Below are 9,440 nucleotides of genomic sequence, written 5' to 3'. Positions count from 1 at the left end.
TCTGACAATCCTAGGCCCTTAAGAACAATGCTAAATCTACTCTGCATGTGCTCTATAAATGAAACAAAGCCTGGATGACAACACATCTGTTTACAGCATGGTTTACTGAATATTTAAGCCCACTGTTGAGACATAGTGCTTAGAATAGAATTTTTTCAAACGATTCCTTTTCATTTACTATGCACCTGGTCACCAAGAGCTCTAGTGGAGATGTACAAGTAGACTAATGTTTTTGTGCCTCCTAACACATCTATTCTGCAGCCCATGAGTCAAGAAATAATTTGACTTTCAGGTCTTATTATTTAATAAATATATTTTGTAAGGCTACAGCTGCCATAAATAGTAGTCACAGTGATTCCTCTGATAGACCTGAAAAATCATTTAAATCTGCAAAGTAAATTGGAAATCTCCTGGAAAGGATTCATTCTCCTAGATGCTTAAAAACATTTGTGATTCATTTAAGAAGGACAAATATCAACATTAACAGGAGCTTAGAAAAAGAGGATTCCAAACCTCATGGTTGACTTTGAGAAGTTCAAGACTTGAACCGAGGAAGTAACTACAGATCTGGTAAAAATGTCAAGGGAACTAGAATTAGAAGTGGAATCTGAAGATGTGACTGAACTACTACATCCTTGTGGTAAAACTTGAACAGATGAGGAGTTGCTTCTTATGAATACCCTAAATAAGTGGTTTCTTTGGAGATGAAATTTATTCCTAGGGAAAATGCTATGAACATTATCAAAACGACAACAAAAATTACATAATTTGGGCCACGTCCTTTAAATATGGCTTTCCCAGGTGCACGCAACAATGTGAGGAGCGGGGAGGAGCGTATGTGGTATGTGGCCGCAGCCTGGGCAAGAGCCACTGCGAACCATGAGTTGAGTAAATTCTGGAGGGATCCTGCCTCCATTGAAGCCCTTGCAGCCAGGCAGCTGTGAACTGTGAGCTAGAGTGAAGCAGAAATCTAGGAAGATGAGCTCCAAGATGGTCATAAGTGAATCAGGACTGAATTGGGATATTTTCCTCAAAAATGGCCTTAAGACATTTTTCTCTTGAGAAAATTATAAAGACCATTCAGTGGCTCCAAGTGTAAAAGAACTGTTTTATCGAACAGAGCGAGCAGAGGAGTTATGTGGACTTGTTGATTAAATATGCAAAGATTCCTGCAAATTTCAAAGCTGTTGGAATGAATACAAATGACTTCTTGCACTCCTTGGATATGAAAAAAAAAATGTGAATAAAGAAGTGACTGGGTTCCTAAAGTTTTTGCAGAATTCTGCAAGGAAATGTGCACAGGATTATAACATGCTTTCCAGTGATGTTTGTCTCTTCCCAGAGAAAATTTTAAGAGCTTGCATTGAACAAGTGAAAAAGTACCTAGAATTCTACACTCTCCACTAGGTCACCAGCTTAATGGTATTCCTCCCGTTCAAAGTAGAGATGGAATTAAAGTTAGAAAAAACTCTTTCTGCATTGGGCAGGGTAAAATATGTGAAAACAGTATTTCCCTCAATGCCTATAAAGTTGCAGCTCTCAAAAGATGATATATCTACCATTGAATTGCCAGAATGAACAGCTGAAACTATGCATTATGATATTAGAAAAGATCCAAATGCAGAGAAGCTTGTTTCAAGATACCACCCTCAGCTAGCTCTAACTAGTCAATCATTATTTACCTTATTAAATAATCATGGACCAATGTACAAGGAACAGTGGGAACATCCAGTATTGATTCAAGTAATACCAGTCGCAGGTTCAAAACCAGTTAAAGTAATATATATTAATTCACCACTTCCCCAAAATAAAGTAACTATGAGAGAGAGAAATCAAATCTTTCATGAAGTTCCATGAAAATTTATGATACCCCAAAACACATCTGTTCCAGTACCTGCAGTCTTTATGGACAAACCCGAAGAGTTTATATCTGAAATGGACATGTCCCGTGAAGTCAATGAGTACTGAAAAATTGAGACTCTTGAAAACTTGCATCTGGATTTTGATGATGACATCACAGAACTTGAAACTTTTGGAGTAACCACCACCAAAGCATCAAAGTCACCAATTCCAGCAAGAGCTTCCACAGTACCTAACATGACAGATGCTCCTGCAGCCCCCAAAACAGTAACTACACTTGTGGCAACAAGTGCACCAGACATTACTGCTAATTCTAGCAGTTTATCTCAGATTCTGATGGAACAATTGCAAAAGGAGAAACAACTGGTCACTGGTATGGATGGTGACCTTGAAGAGTGCAAAAATAAAGATAATCAGGGATTTGAATCATGTGGTGATAAGGTATCAAATTCTGACAAGTCTTTGAAGCAAGATAGTGACTTGAAAACATCTGATGCCTTACAGTTAGAAAATTCTTAGGAAATTGAAACTTCTAATAAAAATGATACAACTGTAGACATGGTACATGCTGATGGTGAAAGACCCAATGTTCTGGAAAACCTGGACAACTCAAAGGAAAAGACTGTTAGATCAGAAGCAGCTAAAACTGAAGATACAGTTCTCTTCAACTGTGATACAGATGAGGAGTGTTTAATCATTGATATGGAATGTAAAAATAATAGTGATGGAAAGACAGATGTTGTGGGTTCTAACTTCAGTCAGTCCAAATTCTTCCTCAGGACAGGCTTCTGTAGGAAACCAGACATACTGCTTGTAGGCCTGCAGAGTCATGTGTTTTGTAAAAAACTTATCAAGTGAGTATATAAAACACATGATCCAGTTGGAGAAATTTTAAAAATGCAGGATAATCTCTTAGAGCCAATTTCCAGAAAAGTACCCGAATTGTCCTTAATGAATTTAGAAAATTCTAAACAGTCTTCTGTTTCTCAGCAATTGTCTGTTCCTTCAGATAGCTCTAGTTGACCAAAATCTGGATGGCCTTCTGCATTTCAGAAGCCCAAAGGACGATTGCCCTATGAACTTCAGGACTATGTTGAAGATACATAGGAATACCTAGTTCCTCAAGAAGGAAGTTTTGTTTATAATTTATTTAGCCTGCAAGACCTGTTGTTTCTCATGTGCCGCAGTGTCCAGAGGATAGAGACAAGACCATGTTCTAAAAAAAAAAAAAAAAAAAAAAAAAAAAAAAAAAAACAGAAGAAAATCAGAAGACAATTTCCAGTTTATGTACTATCAAAAGTAGAGTATCAAGCTTGTTATGAACTTGAAGCTCTGATTGAAAGTGAACTTTGTCACTTATGAACTGAAAGTTTATTGCATTCCAACAGCTCATTTTATGTTGGGCATATCAATGCTTTTACTTCAAAGCTTTTTCTACTGGAATATATTACCTCAGAAGAATTAAAAGAAAAGTTTCAGCACTCAAGATTTCCAATTAACATCCTCCAACACATTCTAAAGAAATTAAGTAGCTTGCAGGAGAGTTCCTACTAGTTATATCATGCAGCAGAAGATTATTCACTCCTGATCTATAAGGTCTGTGATGGAAAAGTTCTAGGACAGCATACTATTTGTATAAAACCCATTGTGGCCTTCTTGTATCTTCCAGTCTCTCAGTTCCCTGGGTCCAATTAGATCCCAGCCTGTTATTACCATATCATATCCATCATGGAAGAATACCTTGTACTTTTCCACCTAAATCACTGGATATCACAACACAACAAAAGTTGGTGGAACCAGAATGCCTATACGCAGCCACAGGATTCCAGTTTCCATAGAAGCCAAAAGCAGTTGCTTGCCTGTTCAGCAAGTTGAAACTGAAGGAGTGTTTCCAAATAAAAGAAAAATAACTTGAGGACTGAACCATGGAAAATTAAATTAAAAAACAGTTATAACAATGTTTAATTTAGAAAAGTTTGAGGGAAAATATAACTAACAGATCAGTAGGCAAGAGGAACATTTTTCCTGTAGTATTCTGAAGAGTTCTTAGAGTGCCTAGAAAAAATATGTTGGCTATGTGAAGGAATGCTTCAACTAAAATGGAATGTTATGCTTTTCCCCCTTAAAGTCTGAGGAGGATCTTGATATGTTTTAACATTACCATGGCAGGGAAATATATAAAGAAGAAAAATATTTTTACATTAAACCTTTTCTAAAAATTGTAAATAGAAAAATAATTTGCTTTTTTTTTAATCAAGAACAACACTGTTCTGATAGACTGACTCTGTTGAGACTGACTCAAAGGGTTGAATATTGCCAATGTTGAAGATAATTATGAGCATTGCAAACCTTGTTTCTGACCCATTTTGACAGTTTTTATATACTCCTTTAAAATGATGAATGTTGCAAGTTAAAATTACATAACTTAGTTAAGAAAGCAGTGGAAGGGTTTCAGAAGATTGACTCCAATTTTGAAAGACGTTTTACTGTGGGCGAAATGCCACCAAACATCATTGCATGCTACAGAGAAACCTTTCAAGAAAGGAAAAGTCAATTGATGAGGCAAACTTTGTAGTTGTTTTCTTTTAAGAAATCGCTACAGCCACCATGACCTTTAGCAACACCATCCTAATCTATAAGCAGCCATCAGCATTGAGGGAACATCTTCCACTAGCTAAGACTTTCCACTATGACTCACTGAAGGCTCAGGTGATCATTAGCATTTTTTTAAATAATAAAGTATTTTTAAATTAAGATACACGCATTGTTTTTTATACTGTGTGCTGTTAAACACAGAACAGGCTACAACATTGTATAAACATAATTTTCATATGTCCTGGGAAATGAAGAAACATTGTGTGACTTGCTTTATCGCAATATTTACTTTTTTGAGGTGATCTGGAAGTGAACTCACAATATCTCCAAGGTATGCCTGTGTTTATTACTATTAATATTCCATATAAAAGAAGGTACGAATACCTCAGTGTTTAATTCCTTGAAATTATAAAGGAAAACACTTTACCATGTATACGGCATCATCCCGAGTTTTATTTCTTTAAGTGACAAAGAGAAAAAACTAGAGCGGAAGCCATAGTGGGAAAATCAGGCCAGGGTTTGTCCAGGAGCATGTAGGAATCCTTCAAACTGGTAACAATGTTGACAATGAGATAGGCCAAAAAGTGGAGAACTATATTCTAGAATACCTTTTGACAGAAGGATGTATGTAACATCAGAATAAGTATTTGTATTCTTTGTGCTTTTTTTTGTTCTTGCCTACAGAGTAAAGGGTGTTGGATGACATGGTAAGTAAAGTCCTTTGATTTGTTATTGTATCACCTTGCTTGGAGGTGTATCACAAGCAATATACCCTAAAGGATATAAGTTCAATTTGTATACTTCTTTTTTCTCTTTCTCTGTTTTTTTTTTTTTTTTTTGTAATAAGACGATGTTGTGAAATAATAATCAAGATGCTTTCCACTTTGTAACACTACTACCCTCCCTCATTTTTTTCTGAAATGACCTAGCCAACACCCTAGAGCAGTTAATCAGTTATTATACTTTTAGTGTGAACAGTGAAGAAATTGACAGACTGGTTCAAAGTATAACGTTTGAAAGAATCCTTGCAGAGCAATTTTAAACTTTATTCGAGTATTTATATGTGTGCGCATATACGTATATATGTGTGTTTCTGGTATCACAGAAGGAATCTCAACATCCTGGGATGCCGAAGAAAGAAAAAGCAGAGAGTTAGATGGATATTGAGGGCTTCTTATCCATCAGCACTCCCTAGTCCATTAGTTATAGGCCCCTATATACATTTTGTGGGATTGAGTAATTAAGAGAACCTGTATCCAACTTCCTTTTGAAGCCAGAAAAGCAGAGCAAACTGGTAAAAGTTTCCACCACCCCCTAGAGAGAGAGTCAGTAAAGGAGTAATAGCTATGTTTGTAGCCAAGGTCAAAGAGGTCAATACAGACATTATAAACACCAATAAAAGATGATATACCTGAGACACTGGGAATGTACTACAATTAGAGGCTTTAATTCATTTTTTAGCAAGCAATTATGAATTTCCTAACGTTTTTCTAGTGTTATTTTATTTTAACCATCTCAAGTTGTCAACAGCAACCTGCCATCTTTCCCCATCTAAGAAAATCCTAGTTATCATTCTCATCCTTTTATTTTTTTGCCAAAAGATTTTGATTTTTATGTTAACTGCACAAGTAGAATAAAAAAAAAACTTAGGCTAAAATTAATATTTTACCATGCTTATATTCACATCACAGAGGCCAAAGCCCTGTGAGACAATTTCCAGTAAGCAGTAATTCTGATTTCATTGTTCATAGCAAGTAGGGAAGGCATTATTCCACGAAATGTGATTAAATTTCATGTTGGGAAGTTTGAGTGTGAAACTATCTAGACTTTTTTGTGCTTAAGTAGAGGACAGAAATTTGAAAATGATAACACTGAGAAGTTATTCATTTCACACATTCCCCTTAAAATGAGTAGTAAGATAATCTTAACCTTCATGTTTATGAAATAATGTAGGTGAAGAGAAACCATTTCAAAGGAGATGTAAGAATATTTCTTAATTTAGGTTTATCTTCCAAGAAGTTATTTTAAATGTGTAAACATTAATTTTGATTTTGCATGCAAATTGCCTAACCCCATGTCTGGCACATAGTAGCCTCTCAATAAGTAGTTAGGTTTTTTTTGTTGGTTAGCAATATTACTATTAACATCACTTGGTAACTGAATGTAGTTTATAAGGCTGAATATATATACAACTATTCAACATATTTTAGTTGACTTTATCTGATAAAATAAAGTTCATTAGGTAAAATATCAAGTTCACAAATAAACACAGATTTTACTAATTTTGTAGGTACATAACATTGGAAACAAAGAATCAAATATAAAATATAGACACTGGTCTGGCGCAGTGGCTTATGCCTCTAATCCCAGCACTTTGGGAGGGTGTATTGCTTAAGGTCAGGAGTTCAAAACCAGCCTGGCCAACACGGTGAAACCCTTGTCGCTACTAAAAATACAAACATTAGCTGTCCATAGTGGCCTGTGCCTCTAATCCCAGTTACTCGGGAGGCTGAGGCATGAGAATTGTTTGAACCTGGGAGGCGGAGTTTGCAGTGAGCTGAGATCACACCACTGCACTCCAGCCTGGGTGACGGAGTATGAAAAACTATCTCAAACAAACAAACAAACAAATAAATACATACATAAATACATAAAATATAGACATTGTAAAATATACTGCTTTTATGGATTATCTCCTTGAAAACATTAAAATAACTACTGTTGAGCCTGAAATGCTGAAGTGTATTGCAATAACGGTGAAAATGGCATCATGAAATAGTTCTATAAAATAAATAACCTATTCTTTGAAAAAAGTGCCCCTTAGAGAGTGTAATGATCACCAAGTAAAAGCACAATAAATGTTCAAATAAATTGATTATATTTCAGAAATCCTTCCCTTCCTTCAAAAAGAGTAATCTCTCTCCTGGTTATTGATATATGAGGTTTTTGATGAAAAAAATGAAACTCTGGGCCAGAAAATAGATTTAGGAAGCATCAGTGTTTTGGCCTTTCTCAAAATACAGACATAACTGAAGTGTCAGAAGTGGAGCTGACAGTGATGGCCGAGCATCTGACAGCTCAAACACAGCTTGCTCGTCAGTCTGATGCTGCCAAGCAGGAGATGGCACGATTCCACCATACAAATATGTTATCTTCAGGTTAGGACTGGTTTTTGCCTTCATGTGATTGGAGCTTATTATTATTATTATGAAGCATTGATTACCACTTAGTCTACAACTTCAGGGCCAATATTCAAACCTTCATTTCCCCAGTTGACCAGGATGTGCTTGCAATATTTTCTCTCTTTGAATATACTCATTCAGAATGAAAAAAAAAAAATGGGTGAGAGGGTCTACATTCAGAGGCACTTTTGAGACCTGTCATATTTCCTCATTTGCATGGCAGTATGCTACGAAATCAAGTTTTGGATTCTAATTTTCTGGCTCAGTCAGATGACTTGAACTGGTGATGTCAGCACTGCATGATGCTGATGCCAAGCGTTGTTTATGCCTTCCTGTCCTCCAGGGACACGTAAATCCATCCTGCATCCGCAAGCTGTCAGAGGAGAAGAAAGGCACTGGTCACTAATCTTGTCATGATCAACACGGCTCTCAGCACCCTGGTTTTTGTCTTGCCTGGATTGGAATGCGCCGGTAATACAAATGTGTACCTTGTATGTCCTTTCCGTCGTTGCCATCAGTTGATCTTCTTTTCTCTTGACATTCTTTTAAACCGTGTTAGACAGGTGTTAACACAAAGTTGAAAACATATCTCACTAAAGAGTTTCATGCGTATGTGTTTAATGGCTATTGAACAATTTATTAGGGTTTTGCAGGAGCAAGCAGTCCCTCCAGGTTCCTTTTTTCCCCTCTGAATTCTATTTTAGTTAACAGACTGAATATAAAGGAGAAGCTACTGCATAATGTGGTATGAACAGCAATAAGACTGAAAGTTCTCTGCTTAAATGGCCCCATTAAATCCGCCATTGCCCCCTTGATGGCCCATGATGGCTCATTTCTTTCAACAAAGAATACTACCAGTGTCGATGTCATGTTCAATAATCATGGGCTGCTGTTCTCAGAAAAAGAAAAAAAAAAAAAAAATATATATATATATATATATATCTTCCCAAATAGTGAATGTTGAGCTTCAACATTTCAAATTATTTTCAGTCTTTCAGTTTGCAGAATGAATAGACACAGAATTTTATTTTCTTTTTCTTAGCATTTTTTATTAATATACTTCGCTGTTCTTTTTGCCTTCAGATAAAATATTCTGATGCATATGGAGATAGGAGTTCTTTGTTTACTCATAGCCCATGTGCATAAACAAACGTCCTTACTATGGGAAGCCTTTATTTTCTACAATAAGAGGAGCATTTTTTAAAGAAGCAAGTATTTTTTGGTTATCACTTCAGCCTGGATTGGAGTCTGTGGCTCATTTTACAACCTGCACAAGTTTTTGGTACTTGTAAATTTGTTGTTGTAAAACTTGCTCTTTCCACCTTTGACCTGATATCAAAAGCTTTACATTTTCACTTTCTGAAAAAAAAAAAAAAAAAAAAAAAAAAACCCACCTTGATATTTTGAAATTCTCTGACCTTTCATTTATGCATATCCATAATAGGAAACACGGCTTAATAGAATGGGCTTCAAATAATTTTGAAGGCAAACCGATTTTAGCTTCAACCCTAACATTTCATATCTGTGGGCTTTCTGGTAAGATATTTAAACTCCACGTCTCTCAATTGATTCAGTAATAATAATAACAGCAACACTAACCTTGCAACGTTTTTGTAAGAAGCAAAGACATTATTTACGAAGTATCCAGAACATTTCCTTGTATACAAACAAGGCTTAATATATAATAACTCTATATTTTATTTACGCAGATTACGAAGCTCTTTCACTAATAGTGGAACCCTGTTTATTAGTAAAAGAAACTAATGCAGGTAAAATGAACATCTAGAGCATTCGTTAATTAAA

The 9,440-nt window shown here is 35.8% G+C and overlaps 1 pseudogene; it reads left to right on the top strand.

The window, feature by feature from the left end:
• The first annotated feature begins 978 nt into the window (after positions 1–978).
• On the top strand, positions 979–3,775 carry LOC694655 (little elongation complex subunit 2 pseudogene; annotated as a pseudogene).
• The last annotated feature ends 5,665 nt before the right edge of the window (positions 3,776–9,440 follow it).

The sequence above is a fragment of the Macaca mulatta genome, chromosome 2 (genome assembly GCF_049350105.2).
Source record: "Macaca mulatta isolate MMU2019108-1 chromosome 2, T2T-MMU8v2.0, whole genome shotgun sequence".
Taxonomy (NCBI): domain Eukaryota; kingdom Metazoa; phylum Chordata; class Mammalia; order Primates; family Cercopithecidae; genus Macaca; species Macaca mulatta.
Note: the sequence above shows the minus strand (reverse complement) of the source record. Positions and strands in the feature narration are given on the sequence as shown.